Source organism: Podarcis liolepis (assembly GCF_965112155.1).
Source record: "Podarcis liolepis genome assembly, chromosome: 11".
In the NCBI taxonomy this organism is placed as follows: Eukaryota; Metazoa; Chordata; class Lepidosauria; order Squamata; family Lacertidae; genus Podarcis; species Podarcis liolepis.
Genome location: NC_139565.1, coordinates 9,486,003 through 9,509,334, shown reverse-complemented (window position 1 = coordinate 9,509,334; position 23,332 = coordinate 9,486,003).

Below are 23,332 nucleotides of genomic sequence, written 5' to 3'. Positions count from 1 at the left end.
AAGATAAATTCAAGAATGTCAACAAGTTTGGATGGATGCAATAATGGAATACTGAATGGCATAGTTTTTGTAAAATATACAGGGATTTATGATTTGTAATATGAACCATGGAGAGAGAAGAAGGTAAGTCACTGATATCATAAGGATGTAAAATGAGTATTTTAAATTGTAAAACAGAAAATTTAATAAAAATTATATATATATAGAAGCGGAACAGTCAAGCTAAGAACAACTAACGTTGTTTCCAGCATCTGACCAAGGCAGGAAACCCTGATCAACATGACGTTCTTGTATACGCAGAGCCATGTTGCCCTTGGTTGAAGTATGCAGTTCTTTTGAGAGTATGAAATCATTCCCTTTCCACAGCTATCATGAGTAGGGAATCTTGTTTGGGTGCACAGGGGTCATTTACTTCTACTTCGCCAAACCTTTCTTAGGCATTACAAATACAGGCCAGCATAAAACTCCATATATAAAATTTTGAAATATATACAAAAACAGTCATGTAAAATATGTAACAATGAGGGTTTCATTTACTTGACAAGATTTACTTACTGCTTAACAGACGAAAGCCTCTCCGTAGTTACATGTAAAAATATCTATGGGTAGTGTGATCATAACCTAAGTAAAATCAAAGAGCTAAAGGAGAGAGAAATGAGGTATTTGGAATCAGCAGAAATATGTATAATACATTTTGCTCATTTATTTATTTTGTAAAACATTATATAGTGTTCGACTGTAAGAAACAAACAAACCTCAAAGCAATTTATGTTTAATCACCTTTTTAAAAGAGTTAATAATCAAACCTCTCGCCCTCCTGGAATTATTTTTAAAATAAAGATTAGGATGCTTTGTATTATTTATTAATTATTTATTGCATTCATATATCATCAGCTTTTCCTCCAAGTATGAAGAGGCACCCACCCCCAACATAATAAAAAATAATGTTATCTTTGAGTTAACATCTTACATCAAAAACCTAACAGTACCTAACTATCGAAGGCTTTTCACCAAAGCCAGACTGAATGTCTTCCTCTCTGCAGTGCTAGATGGTAGGTTGAGAGGAGTTCCCTACCAGGACAGACTTTGCTCGTGTGCTCAAGACATTGATTCCATAGATCATATTTTGTTACATTGTGCGAAGTATGAGCAGGCCAGGGCTGAACTGATACTACCCTTGCTGGTGCCTTTCCCGGGAAAGTCAGAGGCTCACTATGTCAGGTTCCTACTGGAAGACCGGACAAGGGATAGAACGTTGGCAGTGGCAAAGTTTTTGTCGGTGGTTGCAAGGACAAATGAGCCCTATATTCCAAACAGGGTGCTTGATTGACCTGGAGGTAGACTGTATGAACTCTGTATTGGTTTGTAATTTTTGTTGGGTCTCTGGACCGTAATAAAGATTGATGATTGATAAAAAATAATTAGCTTTTGTCTAACAAAATGCAGCTGAAAAGTGCTTGACTTTGGCTAACTTTTGCCTCATGGTTTTAAGGATTCACTTAAATTCACCTTTGAATGAAACTATGATGCAATCTGTCTAGCGAGTTGCATCCTACTCTTCAGAAATAATGTAGAATTGGCATTGTTGCAAAGAAACTTTTAGGATTTCTTTCAACCAGGTACATGAAGAAACAGACCAGTAATCAAAAGCACACCATGCGTGGAAGGGAAACAGCTGATCAATGTGGCGAAAAAGCTTTACAATCAGCTGAGCTTCATTGATCACATTTTACATGCTATCGAATAAGTACATTTACAATTTCCCCAGTCAATACCACCATCAGTGCATTATTATCTTAGGTATTGATAGAGAAGAGAATATGGATTTTGGGGCTCACATGTAATTGGCGCATAAGTCACCCATTGATATAATGAGGTGGAGACTTTCTCTACAGGAAAATTTTTGTGAATGCATTTAACGTAAGGATTACCATCTCCACTACTGCTATAAATCTCTCAAGCTATATCCAGGGCTACTACAAAAGATCATTTCTTTCTTTTATCATGTTTCTGTTTGTTGTTGCTGTTGTTTTATTGATTATGTTCTCTTCATCCTGCCATTGTTATTCCAATAGAGCATCCTTTCCCCTTTTGCCTCCAGTTTGGTTGCAGATTCAATATTTTTTGCCTCGGAGTCTCTTTTTGCCTCATTTCTCTCCTTTTGCCTCATTTCACAACAAAAGAAGAACTAGGCCAATTTTGCCTCTGTCTTCACCCAAAAGGACAGCAGTGATAACAGAATAAACAGTGCCAGGAGGGAGCTGAAACCCAAGATAGGAAAATAGATGGCTACTGAAATGAATTCAAATCTCAGGAGCAGATGAGCTCCACCCAAGGGTACTAAAGGAGTTTGCAAGTGTAATCTCTGAGACTTGCTGCCCCTTTAACCTCAAAGCATCCTCACTTGTGTGTATCACTAACTCCCTTGACCTGAAGTGCAGCTTTTTACCCCAAACCCACATTCTCCTCTTATTCTTATTTCTTCAAATCCCTTGCTGAAGGCTTTGAAAGCAAGAAAGAACCCCCCACAAAAATGTTAGGCAAGTAATCTTAAAAGGAAATACAGTGGTACCCCAGGTTAAGAACTTAATTCGTTCTGGAGGTCCGTTCTTAACCTGAAACTGTTCTTAACCTGAAGCACCACTTTAGATAATGGGGCCTTCTGCTGCCACCGCGCTTCCGGAGCACAATTTCTGTTCTTATCCTGAAGCAAAGTTCTTAACCTGAAGCACTATTTCTGCGTTAGCGGAGTCTGTAACCTGAAGCGTATGTAACCTGAGGTACCACTGTAATTCCTCTTAAGATTACTTTCCAAGCACTTTAATGTAGAAAAGGATCAAAATATTCTGTCCATATAAATAATTGGTTGACAAACTTGTGTGTGCGTGCGCGTGTGTGTGTGTGTGTGTATGCCAAACATCAATGTGTTCCAACATTCCTCAATTGCAGGGGGTTGAAATATATGACCCCTGGAGTCCCAAACGCGATGATTCTGTGAACCATATAGCTATTCCACAGCAGTTCAAAAAAGTATCACACAATTTGTCCCATGAATCAGGCCTCAAAGCCAATATAACTAAACGATGTTGTCAAACTACCACTCACTGCTCATAGCAATCAAGTTCCTGGAAATAAAAGTCATGGCCAGGCTTATATTAAAAGATGAATATTACCAATTGAGTTCTTACCATGCTAGCAGTCAATAACCTATCCTTTCAGGCGTCTTCCATTATTATTATTATTATTTTTTGCAACCGTCAGCTCCGGAAATAGCCAGCTTTTTCTGGCAGTGGGGAGTGGACCATGGTGTGGGTAGCAATAAATATGCACAGGCTGCTGTGTGTTAATAATGGTCACAACTTTATGGATTACAGCTTAGAGTTTAGCTTGGAATAGGGCAAGACTCCACTCAGTGAGCAGCCCAACTGCGGATGTGAGTGACAGGAACCCCCCATTGTGAAATTCAATACTGTGGGGCCATACTGAGGCCTAGGAGTGTGGCAGGTGCACTAGCCCCCCAATGGACTGGGGCCTTGAAGTCCCTTAGGGGAATCCCTCAGTGGGGAACAGTGACACCCCTTCCCCTGCTATGGATATATTCCAGTCATTAGTGTCATAAGAGCTAGACCAGGCTTCCTCAACCTCGGCCCTCCGGATGTCTTTGGCCTACAACTCCCATGATCCCTAGCTAGCAGGACCGGTGATCAGGGATGATGGGAATTGTAGTCTCAAAACATCTGGAGGGCCAAGGTTGAGGAAGCCTGAGCTAGACAGTGGAGCATGCCTGACTTACTGCCAAACCTAATGTAATCAGTTCTGCAGGACACTGCAGATACGATTACCAGTCTCAGAAAGTTGGAAAGTGCTGGCCCAGAAAAAATATGTATACAGTGATAGCTCGGGTTAAGAACTTAATTTTTTCTGAAGGCCTGTTCTTAACCTGAAACTATTCTTAACCTGAAGCACCACTTTAGATAATGGGGCCTCCGGCTGCTGCCGCGCCACCGCCACACAATTTCTGTTCTCATCCTGAAGCAAAGTTCTTAACCCGAGATACTATTTCTGGGTTAGCGGAGTCTGTAACCTGAAGCGTCCGTAACCTGAAACGTCTGTAACCCGAGGTACCACTGTATTGGCGGGGCATAGCTAGCGGGCAGGGCGATCTGTACTGGGGGCGCCGCGGCAATCCACCCAGGGGGCGCTGCGGTGATCCACACACGGAGTCTGCCTGGCAGAAGCAAGCCCCACACTGCCGTTTCGGGCAGCATGGGGTCCCGAGTTGCAGCGTCACTCCCAGGAGAGACACGTGGCTCACGTGCACTGCAGGCTAGACTGCACAGTAAGTGCCACCCCTCACCCGGGGCGAACCACCCCCCCACACACACACCCCTTCCTACACCCCTGTTTAAAGGAGATTCTTGTGTACCACATCACATAACTCACTTGAGAAACTACAAAATGAGACATGGAATTCATAGTCCTTCTGGGTTTCATAACCCTTCGTGAGATCAGTGGTCTACCACCACCATTTCACACTGAATCCTTCCATGTGATCACCAGACATGGAAACTCCCATAGGGTCCATTCTGCATACCTACGATGCTGAAGTCTTTCTGTTTTCCCCCAAGTCATTCTCAGCCATCTGAATCACTGTGGTGTCCAGGGGTCAGGTATCATAGTATGCTCTTTGGAGATGAAGCCATCTCAAGCATGCGCCTCTTGGTGTGCAGGTCACACCTGGCCTTGGTAAATCTAGGTGACAAAGAATGCGCTCACAACTTTTTGCCGTATGCATAAAATATGCTAGTGGCCAAAATTGCGGAAACCTTTAGGAAAAAGTATATTTCTGAGGTTTGATGGCTCATAACACCATAAAATTATATTGGAAAGATAATTTAATGACGAATGTAATGCAACAAAATTTGTTTAATTATCTGTATTTTATCAAAAGTTATAGCCAAATAACCAGAAAAGGGAAGCACAACTTGCTTAGGCTGATCTGCAGTAGCTGTCCTTCATTTGAATGTAGCCAATGAGCATGCGTGTTTAGAGAGCCAATCAGGTGTTATGAGCCATCAAACCTCAGAAATACACTTTCCCCAAAAGGTTTCCACAATTTTGGCCACTAGTGTGGCTCACGATTGGCTATAGAAACACTTGTGGTATCTGCGTTCTCTGACATACATTTTATAGGTCGATTGCATTGCAATAAACAGTGCACGTCCTCTAGCAATTAGGCATGTATCACTTTCACCAGCCTTCAACAACATTTTTCATTTTTACCTTTGTATTATTTTTAAAGGCCTGGATTTCAGGCATCAACCTATGCTGTCACATTAGGAAGGGTAAATAAAAAATACAACACAAGTGCACTAAGTTCTTTTGCGGCTTGAGTAGTTTAACCTTTTCAGCATGTGACAGCCAAGCACACTCATACAAATCCGTGGGGAGCATATTGCAACTCCTGCACCAGGGAGCCTGGTTCTGTGTTTACAGAATAGTTTTGTGCCTAAAGTTTTAATAAACAATTTGAAATATAAGTACATTCCCTCTGTGCTTGGCTGGAAATATTCAAGAGAAGAGAATGCCACATGTGCTCAGTGGGGCTGGTGCCTACTGGAACTGGCTGGGCATAAGAAGAAGAAGACTTTGGATTTGATATCCCACTTTATCACTACTCGAAGGAGTTTCAAAGCGGTTCACAATCTCCTTTCCCTTCCTCTCCCACAACAAACACACTGTGAGGTCAGTGAGGCTGAGAGACTTCAGAGAAGTGTGACTAGCCCAAGGTCACCCAACAGCTGCATGTGGAGAAGCGGGTTCTGCGCATTTATGTTTCACAGGGTGCAAGAGAACGGCTTTGCACCTTTATACAATATGCATGTGTGCTTAGGCCCAGGGTCTTTTGCCTCACCACCCCCACTACTGACTCCCTGTTGCTACTCAGCTTAAAAAAAAAAAATTAAAAAAGAGGGTCCCGGGATTCATTGAAAAAAACTGGTAACCATAGGCTAACATTCACCTTTCCCTTCCCCCCCCCCCGCAACAAACATTCTGTGAGGTGAGTGAGGCTGAGAGACTTCAGAGAAGTGTGACTAGCCCAAGGTCACCCAGCAGCTGCAGGTGGAGAAGCGGGGAAGTGAACCTGGTTCACCAGATTACGAGACTACCGCTCTTAACCACTACACCATACTGGTTTTCAGAAGGTAGTAAGTGAGAGCAGCTGTAGTTGGGGCTAGAGTCAATGACAGATATGTGGGAATGTTAATGATAGTAAGAAAGGATCTCTTAGGTAAGTTTATTCCTGGTGTAATGTCGAACCAATGGTGGTGGGAGTGAGGTAGAGGGATGCTTTGTGTTACTAACATGTACATATGAGTAAACCTTTCTTTCTTTCTGTTATTTTGTAGAGATAAAAGCTTCAATAAAAATTAATTTTTTAAAAAAGTTTGTTCCTGGTGTCCCCTTTTGATCCCTCTTAAAAGAATAAAGACACAAGAGTCTTTCTGAGTAAAGTAACAAAAAGTTTGCTCACATTTCAGTTCATGGTTTGATCCCTGAAAGGCAGGCTTTACTTAGTAGTTACACAAACAAACCATGTGAGTCCAGCAGACAGCAAAATTACATTAAGAGAACAAAATGGTTGCAGGGGAACAGCAGGCAAGAGAGAGATCAAGTCAGAAATCAAGCCGACGACTGAGAAATCAAGGCTGAGAAAATGGCTGCGTGACTCGGCTCTTTTGTGTAGCGAGCCAGGGCTGCACCCATCTCCCAGGTCACACGCAGGGGACGGATGCTCCAGACCAGTGGAACAGGAAGTTACACTGACTGGATGTCCCCCTGCTTGTGTCGCCAGGGAAATAAAGAACGTTGCATTTGACTGTACCAATGAATTACATCCCACAAGGTAGAGCCATGTGATTCTTGATTTCTCCTGATCCTCTTTTTTGCTGAGTTCTACAAGGACAAGTAGTTTTCCCAGTAGTGAGGTATGGAAGTGAGAGCTGGACCATAAAGAAGGCTGATCGCCGAAGAATTGATGCTTTTGAATTATGGTGCTGGATGAGACTCTTGAGGGTCCCATGGACTTTAAGAAGATCAAACCTATCCATTCTGAAGGAAATCAGCCCTGAGTGCTCACTGGAAGGACAGATCTTGAAGCTGAGGCTCCAATACTTTGGCCACCTCATGAGAAGAGAAGACTCCCTGGAAAAGACCCTGATGTTGGGAAAGATGGAGGGCACAAGGAGAAGGGGACGACAGAGGACGAGATGGTTGGATAGTGTTCTCGAAGCTACCAGCATGAGTTTGACCAAACTGCGGGAGGCAGGAGTGCCTGGTGTGCTCTGGTCCATGGGGTCACGAAGAGTCAGACACGACAAAATGACTAAACACCAAAGACAAGGCTGAGAAGGAAGCCAGGGTGTCACTTCCTGGCTTGGATGTAAATAAGAGGATGAGGAAGTGGGGGCTGGCTGAGGGCAGATGGAAGATGGTGGGGCAGTGCCCCATTCACTCTAATGGAGCAGCTTCCATTGCGTACGATTCAGATACACTGCTAGTGCAATACTTTGTAAGGTGACATTTTGTGGCCTCTTACCCTCATATTAAGACTAGTTTCATTTTTCTTCGTAGACAATGCAATCTGTTCTTGACATTTGCTCTGCTTGATTTTAATAAGAAACAGGTGGTTGACTTCTCTTTTCTCAGGCATGGCTCAGCTGCATTACTGACAGCGCCAGAGGCAGTTCTTGCTTATTTCAACTTCTGCTTTCGTTGTTAGTGGGTTCCCCACCCCCCACTCCCAAAAAATCATTGTTCCTGCGAATTCCATTTCATCCACTGCTGGGGCACCTAATAATGTTTCCCCACTAATGGGTCACTCAGGGTCTACTTAGTTACAATGTTGTAGAAAACAGAGTGATCACTGCACTCTTTCTAAATGTTCAATACACCAAATGAGCATTAAACGATCATTTCTCCCTCATGTGGGTGACAAATCTCTTTGTGGTTGTTTGAGAAACCTGCAAATGCGTAGCAACAGGAACAAATGTCAGATTCGTCTTTTGCGTATGGAGAAGCCGCAAAACATGTAAGCCTTGTTATAGAAAAATAACTCAATTGCCAAACATTGCTTCTAAAGTATATGCAGTTGTAGGATCAGAGAAGATATAAGACGTTTCAGACCCAAACTCGTTAATGATAGTAGGACTGCATCGTCTGCGTATAATAAGAGAGGAACTGGTTTCTGATTAAGTTTAGGGGCATGTGATTCTATTTTTTGAAGGTGATCTGGCAAGTCTGATAAAAAATAAATTAAATAGAAAGGGGGCAAGAATACACCCTTGTTTTACCCCTTTCGAGTTTGGGATGTCTGATGAAAGGTGACCTTTGGTGTTAAGTTTGACTTGACAGACATTGGAAGAGTATAGATTTTGTATTAAAGTCAATAAGCGCTGATCAATTTTTAATTCTGCAAGTTTCCTCCACAGCTTTGGGCGGTCAATTGAGTCGAATGCACCACGAAAATCTACAAAAGCAGCATATATCTTAGATTGCCTTTGGGATCTATATTTTTCAACCAAATGCATAAGTATAAGGCAGTGGTCTAATGTAGAGCAACCTTTGGAGAAACCTATTTGTTCTTTCCCTGGTAAATTTAGATTTTTCATCCAGGTAAGGAGTTTAGATAAAAGGTGCTTAGCGTAGATTTTCCCTATCACTGATAATAAGCTTATCGGTCTATAATTCCTTGGTTCTTTTGGGTCGCCATTTTTAAAGATTGGGATAATTATTGATCTTAACCATATCTCAGGTATGATCCCATCTTTGTCTATGAGAGTAAACAATTGAGCTAAGGGTTCTGCCCACCAATCTATATAGGTCTTGAATAATTCTATTGGTAGACCGTCTGGCCCAGGAGATTTCCCCGATTTGAAATTTTTAACTATCTCTCTAATTTCCACTTCTTCTACCCTTGGCCACTCCTGGAGTTTATTGATTTTATTTTTAGTGGTCTCATTTCCTTTAAGTTCACTGTGTAGATTGTTAAAGACAGATGTAAAGTATTGGGACCATTTGGATTCTGCAATTGGTGGTTGGGTTAATTGATTTTCGGCTTTCAATCCTCCGTACACTAGATTCCAGAACGCTTTGTTGTTTTTACTCTGAATTGAGTCGAATAATTGTAGCCATTTTTGGGTTGCATATTTCTGTTTCTTTTCGGCCAGAATGTAATGATATTTTCTTTTTTCATCAAGATAAGAGGGCTCTAGTTTAGTGCGATTATTTTTAAATGTTTGGCGCAGTTTTCTTTTTAGCTGGAAACATTCATCGTCAAACCAGGGGCTAGCGCTATGTTTAAGTATCCAAACTTTAAGTGGAGTACTAAGCTCTACAAACATTTGAAAAATTTCATTATAGATTTTCGGAATATCACTGTAGGGATTAGTGGTCTTTAAATTGGATAGTACTTCTCGAATGGTTGGAAACTAGAGAAATGGAAAATAAGAGGGCAAGAAATCCAACAAGTAAAAATCTATAGGTATCTGGGAATCTTATTCCAGAGCAATTTAGGGTGGGCAAATCATCGCACAAACGCCATAAAACAGGCAAAGTGCACCTCATCAGCAGTTGCCCGTTTTTATTATCAGAAAGGTAATCAATTTATTCCTGCGGCCAATCAGATATTTCAAACAAAAGTGCAAGCCCAGATACTCTATGGAATCCCGCTATGGGTCCAAGCATATAACAGTGATTTAAAAAAGATTCACTCCAGCTTTCTGAGACGTATTCTTGGACTCCCAGCTGTGATCAAATACGAAACAATGTGTGCAGAAATAGGCATACACACAATGGAATACTGGGCCTGGTCCACCTCAATAAAGTACTGGTTACGCTGCCATTTTCGCTGCTCTCCATCAAGCCTGCTCGCTGATTTGCTCAAAGACTCCTATAAATCAAGATGGTATCAGTACCTCGAAAAAAAGATTGAATCTTTAGGCATCGAGCTGGAGCCCCTGTACAATTCTAATGAGCAATATATTTTCCATAATATCCTAACTAGACTAAAGGATGTCGAGAGACAAAATATTATGGCAGCTGTAAACAAAATTTGCTCCCCCATATTCTATGATTTAAATATCTTAGATAGCAGAGCCAATTACGTCACTAAATTAATAATCCCAGCCCAACGTAGGGCTTTTATGCTGGCCTGGTTGAATGTTTTTCCCTCAGCATTTGTCTGGGGAAGATATCAAAACATCCCTAGAAACAAGAGATTCTGCAGATGCTCTATGAATGTCCCGGACACTGTAGAGCATATTCTCTTTCATTGCCCATTGTACAGTACGCTCCGTCAACGCGTGCTGTCCCCTCTTTTAGGTGGTCTGGAACCCCAGCAAGGTGAATGTGTGGGATTCTGCCTATCCGACGTTGACCAAAGGGTAACGGCGGGGGTAGCTGAGTTTTTGGTAGCAGCCCTCCAAGGAGCAGGTTAACAAGGAAAACCACTGATTTTATATGTATATATATATATATATGTATGTAGCCAACTGCTGCCTTTTTATATATATTTCAAGGCTTTTACATGTTATTTTCTCTTTTATGGTTTTATTTGGATAATGCCTAATAAAGGTTTGATTTCATTCATTCATATATGCAGTTGTAAAATGAAAAGGTACCTTTTGTTTCAGAATGTTCTGCATCTTAAAAAAGAAAGAAAAGACTCTCTTTCACTAAGCACAATCTACACATTCCTATGGCATCTTGAGGACTAAAATCTTCTAGAATTTGTTCACTAAGACCACCTACAGAGTGATATGTGCACCATATATACCTGTAATTCCCCCTATGTAAACTACTGGCCAGAATACTTCCCTCTCTAGTCTTTCAAAATTTGGTAGGCTTAGACCTCACAAAGTAATGTTAAAACAGAGGAGAGGAGGGAGGGAGGAAGAGTGAGTGAGTAATGTAACTCTAAGGTACTCTGGTGCTGTGTGCTTTAATCTGCAAACAAATATCTATTTCGCTAAGAATTTTTCCACCATCAGTGAGGAATACAATCATCTGGCAAGCCCCAATGTACAGACTTGTCTCATAATTTTGCACGCTACTAACAGCTATAGAGCATAGGAAAGTGGGGGGTGATTACAAGTCCATTTAAACTTGTGAGTCAGGACACTGTTACTATGTGTGATGGGAATGGAAGAACTAGTGGTTTAAAAGAACTAAGCCATGCTATTTTAAATAGCCTGAGACTCTGCTATCAATCATTTGTCTAGGAGAGAGACAGAGAGAGGGAGAGAGAGAGAGAGAATACAAAGAAACCAGGGAGCATGGTTCATCACAGCTTGATGCGGCTGAGTGCTAGAAAGGACTTCATGAAATGTTCCTCTTTGCTCTTCTCCCCTTTTAAATTTAATATTGACTTCAGTCCGAACCTTTGGGGAACTTTAAAAACTGTCGTCACCTGTAGTGTATACATTTTTTCAGCACTATAACTCATAATTGTTAGACTTCTTATGGATTCATCTGCATTTACCCTATGCTGTCTTGAAGTAGTAACAGCATCTGCGGTAAAAGCCACCCACCCCAATCCTCTTGAGGGCTTTTCATTTCATCCTTGGCATTTCCAACTATCCAGAGAAAAAAAGCACCACCTTTGAATCAAGGCTTGGGAGACTGCCAGGCTTGGCAACCCTGAGGTTGGACGTTTTTAGATCTTGTATGTTGAAACAGCCAGTCAAACCTTTTGTGATATTCACAAGAAGTCTTCCAAAAGTTTGTTTACTTTATTTTTTAAAATGCCAATGTGAGGAACTCGCAGGCAATTGGCTTTATGAGTCACTGAGAATGGGCTAAGTGGAACATGCAGAAGGCAAGGGGCTTATTTCCCATAAAGTCAATATCATTTTCTAAGAGTTAAATATCATTACTGTGGTGACAACACAGGCAAATACAACTGACATTAGATGTATAATGTCAGAAGTGTTTGCCTCTTCAGTCAGCAATCTATGCATAATTCGAGTTTGAGAACCAGTTTCTGACTAACATGCCAGATTAGGTAAATAATACTGAATCTGAGTCCAAACTAAGCCCAGCTTGATATTTTCTTATTCTGCTATATCAAATTTTCCAGATACCCATCTAATTGAAATGAAGAAGCATGTAACTTAATACATATATAAATTTTTTATCCGGCTTACTAATTTAAGAATCTATGTCTGGTAGAACCAAACTTATATTTCATAGCAGCTAAAATGAGGATTTTTTTAAAAAAATGGAATTCTCTTCTGCCAATTTCCTCCCTGGATTTATGTGAACTGAAACACAGGTAGCCTTAAAAAAAAATCACACTTATCTAAATTTTGCAATGTACTTCTCCAAGCAATGCTTACAAAAATGCATATATTAGGGGAAAGTGTGTGTAAAAATATTGGTGAAATAACATGCAAAAATGCATTCCGTTGATGAAAATTGCTTGCAAAAATGTGCACATTAGTCATAACTTCATACAACCACGTGTATTTAAGGAGAAATTCACACTAAAAGTCTAGTTAATTACCATGTGGATTTTTTAAAAAATGCAGCTTGCTGCAAAATGTGGAGAACTGCATTTAAGATCAGGAAAAAAATGATAAACTGAAAGAATTGAAATTGACAGGTCCTTCCATCCCTAGGGAAGTCCTCGCCCCCCACCTGGCTTTCAAATGGGGAAACAAAGATGGAGTCAGAATTTACATCCCCAAGGACGTGCTCCAGGGAACTGGCTTCAGGAACCAGGCTCACTGGAAAACCTAGGCTGGATCTAGACACATCAAAAAGGTGTTTCAGGAAAACACGTTGTAAACTTTATTATGGGAAATCACATAGGCAAAAGACAGGACTCCACAATGCCACCCGGTGTCCCAGCGTTGTAATGCATATAAAATGATTTTTCTTTACTAATGAAGTTGAGTCCCAGCTCTGTGTTACAAAGATGTCTGCATATAGTAATAATTTATTAGTACAGTCGAAGACCAGTTCAAGAAGCACAACTGAGACTGCTTTCACAAGAGTGAAACAGACATTTAAAACAATATACAATAACAGCTTATAGATTATAATCAAAATCGTTGCATGAATACAAAAAGACCTGAGGTTAAGCTAACATACGGATTGCCCCTGGGACACCCAGGAGGCTGGCTACGGCAGTTTTCCTAGCGATCTATTTGTTCCAGGGGGTGTTCTATGCCTACAAATCTGAACGCAGAATCTGGCGACCATCTGGATCATCTTGTGATTTTTGCCTAAGAGGAGAAAATTGAGTCTAGGCTTGTCCGGAAGGTCAGCAAGCCTCACCAGATGGAGGTGAATGGTATCTCTACGTGTCTCATCGTAAAAAGGACATCTAAAAAATATTTCCCCTAATGGGCAGGCAATAATAATAATAATAATAATAATAATAATAATAATAATAATAATAATTTTTATTTATATCCCGCCCTCCCCAGCCGGAGCCGGGGTCAGGGCTGCTAACAACAATAAAATAGTACAACATACTAAAATCATTCATTATAAAATTAATTCAGATCAAATTGATGGCAACCATTGGGCTAGATATTCTGTGAAGATTGCCAAAGGAGGGAGTCAGTCTGTGCCCTGACCAAAGGCCTGGTGGAACAGCTCTGTCTTGCAGGCCCTGCGGAAAGATGTCAAGTCCCGCAGGGCCCTAGTCTCTTGTGACAGGGCGTTCCACCAGATTGGAGCCACAGCCGAAAAAGCCCTGGCTCTAGTTGAGGCCAGCCTAACCTCTCTGTGGCCTGGGACCTTCAAGATGTTTTTATTTGAAGAATAAGTCTTCAAATGTCTGCAAAAATGTCTGCATATGTTGACATGAAGGTTGGCAACATCAGCCCCACCGGGTGGGAATCCTTTGCAGACGACTGCAGTGCCAGGAAACAGGCGGTCAGGTGGTGCATCCATAGCACTGCCCAGAGGAGGAATGACAGCTGGGAGAAGAAGCGCCATGGTGCATCTGCAGCAGCCCAACCAAACGCCTTCATCTGCCCCAGTTGCAGCAAAATATGTCTCTCCCATATCAATCTCTACAACCACAGCAGGCGCTGCAATCTCCCAGCAATTTGACTGTTAGAATTCCTGCTCCGTGACTGCAGTCATGGGATTTTTCTCTGTCGCATGAGGGTGTATGTTTTGACTCCACAAAGTGTGGGAAGTGACGGAGACAGGATGCTTGTGTTACTGTGTTGGGTGAAGTGGGACTATTGTCCTTTGTTCTTTTTCTCTTTGCTGTCTGATGCTAGAGAGCGAGGGAGCCATGTTGCAGTGCTCCGTGTGTGTTTAGATGTAAATAAAGTAGATTAGCCAAAATGCTGAGTTGCTGAGGTCTGTCATGCAGGCTGCGAAGACTCTGTGGATCCCTAAGTGTGCTGGTGTCTGTTGGCATTGGGCTGAAGAAAGCTTAGTATATGAATAGTGAAATAATTATTAATTATAATTATTAAACTCAAACTTAAAATGATTTTTTTATTCATAACAAACTTAATAATGCAAACACACTGGCATTTGGCAATAACAAAAGTTCCTTTAGAAACGCAATTTACAAAGACTCATAATCTAGTCTCTATAAACTTACTATGACAAGAAATAATAATAGTTGTAAATATATGATGCAAACTACTAACAGCAGAATGTAGGCACCCTATATATAGAAATGAGCAAACCAGTGATATTTTAGGGAGCAGGCTAGCAGGTGGGGCCCATTGCTTACATCATAGGAGCCTACACAACACAAAACACTGTTGCTGTATGTAGGTTTCATTTTATTTGTTTTTTTCTCTTATATTTTGGAAATGTACATCCAGTTTTCCCCCTTTATTTTTTTTTGGGGGGGGGGGGCGAAGCGAGTGGGGCCCTAAACTATAGCATGTTTAATTTATACAGAAATCTGGCACTGGTAGTGGGTACTCATTCAACAGCCCTACAAAAGGGTGGTGGAGGAATAAGCAAGACACTATGCTTCTAAATATAGCAGAAAACAGGATCATTATTTTAGGAGAATACGTACATGGAGTTCTGTTTTTGCAGGTTGCAGAGAGTAAGAATCTAAGGACTGGTGGCAGGAGCTTCTCTGCCCTTAGTACTGACTGCGACTGAGTTGTTATCTACACAAGCATATTATTCCAATAAATACTTACTATTTAGTGGAAAGCATTGCATCTTGCCAGCTCAAGCTAGTAATTAAGACAGCTTTTTGTCCTCTTCACATAATTTTACATTCTTCCCTTGCTGTCAAATTATTCATTCTTTTAATTAAATTGCTTTGTTAAAATAGTGCACAACCATAAAGTTACATTATAATATCCATCTTTGCCTGAGTACCAGGCAGGAAATTATTCTTATCTCAAGGGTATTGTCAGCATCGACCTCGTAGGAGCTTGAGAAGTACAATAATTAAAATGGTAATACACCCAGTAAATATAAGGATGCCACCGATTTTTGAAAAATAAACATATATCTAAGTAGGAGATGAGGAAAAGCATACATTCGATGTAATGGTAGATGCCGAAGACTATTTTAACCAGTTGTCTATGTTAACGAAGAGCTAGGCTAGAGTGAGGGGGACGCAGGTGGCGCTGTGGTCTAAACCACAGAGCCTAGGGCTTGCCGATCAGAAGGTTGGCGGTTCGAATCCCTGCAACAGGGTGAGCTCCCGTTGCCTGGTTCCTGCTCCTGCCAACCTAGCAGTTTGAAAGCATGTCAAAGTGCAAGTAGTTAAATAGGTACCACACCGGCAGGAAGGTAAACGGTGTTTCCGTGTGCTGCTCTGGTTCGCCAGAAGCGGCTTAGTCATGCTGGCCACATGGCCCAGAAGTTGTCTGCGGACAAACACCGGCTCCCTCAGCCTATAGAGCGAGATGAGCGCTGCAACCCCAAAGTCGTCTGTCACTGGACCTAACAGTCAGGGGTACCTTTACCTCTACCTTTAGGCTAGAATGATGTGTTAGAGGCCTCAACTGCACTGTACATTTAAAGCAGGCATCCCCAAACTTGGCCCTCCAGATGTTTTGGGACTACAATTCCCATCACCCCTGACCACTGGTCCTGTTAGCTAAGGATGATGGGAGTTGTAGTCCCAAAACATCTGGAGGGCTGAGTTTGGGGGTGCCTGATTTAAAGCATTACCATACCACTGTAAACAGTCATGGATTCCCTCAAAGAATCCTGGGAATTGTATCTTGTTAAGACTGCTGAGAGGTGTTAGGAGACCCCAGTTCCCTTCACAGAGCTACAATTCACAGAGTGGTTTCAAAAGCAATCTCTCTTCCCAGAGAACTCTGAGAATTGTAGCTCTCTGGAGGGAACAGGGGTCTCTTAACAACTCCTTAAGAAATAGGATGGGCCCTGAAGATATAAATCTGAAGTGTTGAAGACCAGGGTAAAGAGATCAGCATTTGCATGAAGGTGTCGGATGCACTCAGTGGGAAGATAATACAACAACAACTATGGGGCTGTCACAGAGAATGCCATCTCTGAGCCACCACCACCAAACTTCTGAGGGAGGTGGAACTTCCAATAGGGTCTCCTCAGCTGATCTTGCACCCAGGAGGGCCTTTAGGGAAGCAAGCAGTTGTTCAGATGTTTGGGATCTGCGTCATTTAGCCTCAGCACATTGAATTGGGCCCAGAAATCAATGCAGCTGTTTTAGAACAGGGGCTATATGAGATCTAAAGGCATCTCCAGGTGGTAATCTGGCAGCTGAATTTTGCACCAGTTGAGGTTTTGAGCCGTCTTCAAAGGCAGCTCTTCACAGAGGGCGTGCTGAATTGTGTACCTGTAATAGTAAGGATCATCACAAAATGATGAAAAAATGTCTCCAGTTTACTCCCTCAAAAGAAACTGATCTTGTAAAAAAGACACAGCCCGCTCCAGAACTTTCCAACGTTTGAAGGAAGGTGGGTCAGGACTGAAACTGTATCTTATTTTGCCTCTCTCTCTGTCTCCGTTCTTTTAGATTCTGTGTTCGTTTTGCATTTTGAACCACTTTTTACAATACTGGTAGCCCATAATTGATAGCTTCCATTTCCAAACTTTAAGTCCTGAGAAAACTCTGCTAATATACAAGGGAAATAAAATCAATTTTATGCTTATGGCAATCTCTTACAGAGCAGCACTGGCATTCATATTTCCTTTTGCCTCCTTTGCAAAATTGGGGGAAATGTCAAAATTTGTCACTTCCTATTCATTGCTGAAACTTTTCATCTCGCTTTAGAAATTAAAGACATTATTTTCAATCTTCCTTATCCTCCATGCACTTGGGAGTAAGACTTTCACGGCATTCATATTCTGATCCTTTTTTTATTATTATTAATGCCACTTTCTGGTTTAGAAATAAGATATAAATCACATTTTATCAACTAATAGCACTTACATCTGAAGTTAAGCTGCAACAGAAATTGTGTTCCATTTCTTTACAATACTGCAGCAAAGAAGTAAAATATAAAGGGCCATCCAATTTATTTTGAATTCATATGTGCAGTACAAAGTTTCAAAGTTTAGTGAAGTTTTCTTTTCAGTGGTTCTGTATTGCACTTAGGTTCAAAGTACTATGGCCAAGAAATATGTACAAAACAATCCATCTGTTATAAACACCAGGTTCAATAGAGAACTGGTGATCTTACAACCCTATTCTATGAATGCTTACTCAAAGTGTTTACTGTGTTCAGTGGTGCTTACCCCTAGGCAGACTTGGCCCCAGACAGAGGTGTATTGTACCCCCTAAGCATAAAACGGTAAAGGTAAAGGACCCCTGACAGTTAAGTCCAGTCACAGACAACTCGGGGGTTGCTGCACTCATCTCACTCTACAGGCCAAGGGAGCCAGTGTTTGTCCACAGACAGTTTTCCTGGGACATGTGGCCAGCATGACTAAGCCACTTCTGGAGCAAAGAACACCGAAACCAGAGCAGCACACAGAAACGCCGTTTACCTTCCCGTCGGAGCGGTACCTATTTATCTACTTGCACTTTTTGGTGTGCTTTCGAACTGCTAGGTTGACAGGAGCTGGGACTGAGCAACGGGAGCTCACCCCATTGCAGGGATTCGAACCGCCGCCCTTCTGATTGGCAAGCCCAAGAGGCTCAGTGGTTTAGACCACAGCTCTGTCCTGTTGTCAAATTCAATGTATGATTCAACTGCTAGTCTGGTCAAAACCGAGGGAGGCAGCGTTTTGTCCTTCAGGTCAGGTCACATAGGAAACTGCCTTATGTTGAGGCAGTACTATAGCCACTGTTTGTTCCCTTCGCTGGTCTGAGCTATCTACCATTTTAGAGATGGCAGTGACTTAGCAGGCCTCCACAGTACTGCCTACAGCTGGCATGGCCCCAACTACAAAACCTGAGGTGTTTGAACCAAATGATGCTTGTGATGATGCATTTGATTTATGTGTTGCAAATGTTCTAAAATCCCATGCACCAGACAGTCCAAGTTCCCCTGTTTCCCAGGGACGTCCCTAATTTAGAGATGCCGTCCCGGTTTCTGATTTGATCCCGGAATGTCCCGCTTTTCCTTAGGACATCCCTATTTTCATTGGAGAAATGTTGGAGGGTATGGAGTTATCCAACCCCTGAGCCGTCTGAAGGCAATCCTGTATAGGGAAGTGGTTTATTCTTGTTTAATGTTTTGTTGTGTTGTGTCGGAAGCTGCCCAGACTGACTGAGGCAAGCCAGTGAGATGTGTGGGGTATAAATAGTAAAATTATCATTATGGAATGGGACGTCCCTATTTTCATGGGAGAAATGTCGGAGGGTATGCATGCATTGAGTTGACCTTTGTTTGAAAGCAAAGCATAAGATGTAGAGTAATTCCAAGAAACTGCAGTTCCAAGCAGTCATTTCCACAGGGGGTGGTATTAGAAGTCACTTCACTAGCAGTGCTATAGATGAATCAGAAGCAGTGTGATTCAGAAGCAGGCTTGGGGCAGGAGAGGACTGTTCGCTCAGCAACTGCACACCTATATAGTGCTGTCTGTAGTACCCCTCACCTCCAGCTCCCAGCACCTTAAAGGCAACAGAAAATCCACCTCCCTTTTCTGCTGCCACACACCTTCTGCCAATGGTTTCATCTACTAAACTGTCTCACCACCACTTTGCATAAATTGTGACAGTGGCATGTCAGCGCCACATTTCCTGAACAGATCTCAGGGACATAAAAGGTAAAAGGTATAGGTAAAGGACCCCTGGACGGTTAAATCCAGTCAAAGGCGACTATGGGATTGTGGCGCTCATCTCGCTTTCAGACCGAGGGAGCCGGCGTTTGTCCACAGACAGCTTTCTGTGTCAGGTGGCCAGCAGGACTAAACTGCTTCTAGTGCAATGGAACAACATGGTGGAAACCAGAGGACACAGAAACACCATTTACCTTTCCACCACAGAGGTACCTATTTATCTACTCACACTGGCATGCTTTCAAACTGGTAGGTTGGCAGAAGCTGGGACAGAGCAACGGGAGCTCAACGGGAGCTGGGACAGAGCAACGGGAGCAGAAATACAGATCCGCTGAAGTCAAATGAACAAACATTCACAGGCGTTTACTGGATATAGACATATAGCCCTACTGAAGCCAATGGGACTACCTACCCATGTATGTTTTATAAATCATGGCAACATTCAACTGTATAATCTCAGCAAAGGATATCCACAGCTAAAAACATTCAGATCTGCTTTAGACACTGAAGTGCCAAGTCCTTGGTTAAAGTATATTTTGCTCCATTTTGGGGCACTTTTGGGAAAAGAAGACATTGCTATCAATTCAACAGCATTAATGAGACAGTTACCTCATTTTCTTTGACAAAATAACCCAGATTTCCTACAAAGTTTTCAATGAGTTCTGTTCCGAAGCAACTCATGACCCAGTAAAAGAGAAGAAGTCCTGTCACCTTATTAGTCATTGAATTACTAAGAATGACTCAGATAAAGAATTCTTGAATAAGACATATACTAATGACAGTGGAATGCTCATTTCGTTTTCTGGGAAGTGGTTTCTTCCATATCTCCATGCAGTCATATCTGTTCATTAATTAGTAGCACATTTTAATATGTGAAATTGGTTTGCTGGCACTTACAGTGACAAGAATAATCATTTCATTGTGATCCGGTTCTGTCCTGGATCACAGTCAAGTGCAAAGCAGGGAAATAGAATTATCTTAAATATATTGAATGTTTACGACCCAGTGAAACTGTTCATTACTGATGACTGTGTGTACGTTTATAAAGAATGATCAACCTATCAAGAGTCATACGATGGATCAAATAACCAATTAAAGCAAACATTATTCCCCCAACTTTAATATTTGCATGGGATAATAGTATGCAGATGTGGGAGAAAAATTCCATTATCAGCCAACTGATTTTCATTAGTTTCATTTAATTATAAATCTTGACAAGCATTAATTGGCTGTAGTGGTAACTAGCAGAAATGGGCAGCTGTTCTGGTTGGATTTAAAATGTGAATATTTCTGCAACACTCAGAGAGATTTTGTGCTCCAAGCTATCTCTTTTCATTTTCATGATTGCAAAGCTGATCATCTTACAGCCTGCAGAAGAGATTCTTGTTTAATTATACTTTCCCAAGACAGGATGTGCATTTGGAACTTTTCACCATGACATCAAACCTTTATTTGATATAAAATAATAATAAAATGTTAACATTAACATTTGAAATTTATATGATTTGACAATTTATGCATATATATATATATAGTGAAATCTTGAAAATGTCTGCTCAAAAGTACAGCCATTGCACTCAGTACTGAAGTAATCATCCGCTCAGAAAACCATCCACTCTATTTATAAACCGTGTTGTGCTAATGAGCATTCCTAAGTAAATAAGTAATTCCATTGACCGTGCCAAAGTAATTGTTTGGACCCCAGCCAGCAACTACACTCAGTGTTCTGACTTTCTAATAGAAAAACTAGAAAAGGCTTTAAAGTTTAATTCTCAAAATAACACAAAGCTCCTCCAACACTAGGCATTCAGCACAGAATTGCCTTGCTTTGGGTGGGATTCAGCTAACACAGTGATCAGCAAGGTTTACCTTCAACCTTGACTCTGTCAGCACCACGCTCTAACCAACTGAGCTATCCCACTATGGGAGTTAGCTCTACTATTTTCTGTGCACATACTAGGGAAATGATTTGGGAGGTGACTTCGATGGTGTTTTCCATGAAGTTCCATTGTACGTAACAGAACTTACACACCCTTCTCTTGAAGCTGAAGCAGCTTGAAGCATACAGTGGCTGAAAAGCTCCCCTTTCATGCTGATTGGGTGGTTCTGGGATGCTGGAGTGAGGAACTTTGCTGGATCTTCAACCCCCTGTGAATTCAACCCCCACTATACGATGAGGGTTGTGCAAACTCCCATTAGCAATCCTGTTTTAGAGCTCTAATAAGTAGGTTAGAATATGTGGCTACTAGAGGGACCACAATATATGGTTTCGCCCCCAATTTGGTGTTTTGGAAAAGCAGCTTACCTCAGGTCTTGAGGTGCTTCATAGGCTGCTGAGCTCATCTTGAGGCCCATCCGACTCTGCTATATCCCGCCTTTCATCTGAGGAGACACACATAGGATTGCATGTGGGTTAAGCCACAGAGCCTAGGGCTTGCCAATCAGAAGGTTGGCGGTTCGAATCCGGGTGAGCTCCCATTGCTCGGTCCTAGCTCCTGCCAACCTAACAGTTCGAAAGCACGTCATAGTGCAAGTAGATAAATAGGTACCGCTCTGGCGGGAAGGTAAACGGCGTTTCCGTACGCTGCTCTGGTTTGCCAAAAGCAGCTTAGTCATGCTGGCTACATGACCCGGAAGTTGTACGCCGGCTCCCTTGGCCAGTAAAGCGAGATGAGCACCGCAACCTCAGAGTCACCCGCGACGGGACCTAATGGTCAGGGGTCCCTTTACCTTTAGCTTTACAATCTTTATGCAATTATAGTTGTGAGTCTGGTAAAGTAAATGCAACATTCTTCCAACACCATAATACCTGGATACATATGTTAAACTTGATGAGCAGAGAACATAGTCTTGGCTGGCCTGAATAAGTATTGTTAGATAAAGGCCATTTACCACATGGATCTTTTGCAGAATCGTTGGTGAATGAAAACAAGCTAAGTATCGTAGAAGTCAGCATAAATAAAGTAAACATTAGGAAAGTACCATCAATAGTGCATAAAGAGATTTCAAAATGCTAGCTGTTACGATGAACAGCAAGAGAATTCTAAAAATAAAATCGTATTTTTAAAAAATTGTATAAAATGCAACACACTGTATAAAAGGACAGAATAGGCAAAAAGTTGGGAACAAACAAATGGAAAGCAACCCAGGGATGATTGCTAAGTAAATACAATGAGAGCACTGTAAGTTGTTTATGTGAAAGTAAACAGAGAATACAGAATTGTATAAATAGAGAATTTTCATGTTGCATTACAAAAGCGTATATATAATTGCACTGGGGTAATATAAAAATACTATAATATACAGTGGTGCCCCGCAAGACGAAATTAATTCGTTCCGCAGTTTTTGTCGCCTAGCGAATTTTTCGTCTTGCGAAGCACGAAATCCCATAGGAATGCATTGAAAATCAATTAATGCGTTCCTATGGTCAAAAAAAGTCCAAACAAAGCCAAATTTGGTACAACAACAGTTTATTAACTGCTCTTTAAAGTCACACATACTGTAAAGAGCAGTTCAAAAATTGAAGGGAAAATAAATTAACTTTATAAACAAAACATGTCTTTGTTTTTAGACAAAGAAAACAAAGTCGCGAGACGTTTTCGTCTTGCGAAGCAAGCCCATAGGGGAAATTCGTCTTGCGAGGCAAATCGAAAAAGGAAAAACCTTTCGTCTAGCGAGTTTTTTGTCGTGCGAGGCATTCGTCTTGCGAGGTACCACTGTATTCTTATTTATTCCTCCATGTTGTGGAGTTCAAGCATGCATGCATTTTCCTCAACACAGAAAGTTTATCTATATGGTTAACAGTAACTAGCATAGATTGGAATTATCTGAATGCTTTTTTAAAAAAAATGATAATCAAAAACAATGACTTGTGTGCATTAACTAGAACTAAGCACCTCAAGTCACTTAATGAATTTATCAGTAAAACCGGGTATTGAAATGGTAGCAACACAATTCCTCAAAGCATCCGTTCTATTGATTTCCATTTATGCTAATATGCTACCTTCTACAGTGAATGAATGTCTTCCTTTCAAATAGATTAGAAGTAAGACGTAATCCAAAATTGCCTTCTTTAATGATCAATGAGATTATGATTATTATTGTATTA